This window comes from Gavialis gangeticus, unplaced genomic scaffold (assembly GCF_001723915.1).
Source record: "Gavialis gangeticus isolate Ggan-Ray unplaced genomic scaffold, GavGan_comp1, whole genome shotgun sequence".
Lineage (NCBI taxonomy): Eukaryota > Metazoa > Chordata > Crocodylia > Gavialidae > Gavialis > Gavialis gangeticus.
This window is the reverse complement of record NW_017729022.1, coordinates 4,613,485-4,613,853: the sequence shown is the minus strand read 5'-3', so window position 1 is coordinate 4,613,853 and position 369 is coordinate 4,613,485.

Here is a 369-nt window from a genome sequence, read left to right as displayed (position 1 = left end):
CCTCCAAGTTCAAAACACTCCCTAATGGCTCTGCCCCCCCCCCCGAGAAATCTTCTTCTCCCTCAGCATCCAAAATGAGACCCCCCTTCTCTCCAGAATCATCAGCATCTGCTCTGGGCCCTTAGCCACCAAACACCTCAGGAAATGTTTGGGTTAGGGGGCTACTCTCCTTAATCTCCCCCTCTTCAGAACTGTCCTATGGTAGCGTTTTCTTGGCAGACATCTATCCAGTCTTTGTGGTAAGGCAGGAACACCATTCTTACTGGTGTGGTGTAAGAATCCATACTTGCCCCCTACGAAGAGACAAAAGGGTTAACACAGGCCCACCCTGTTACTGTAGAAAGCTGACCCCCCCCAAAATAATTCTAG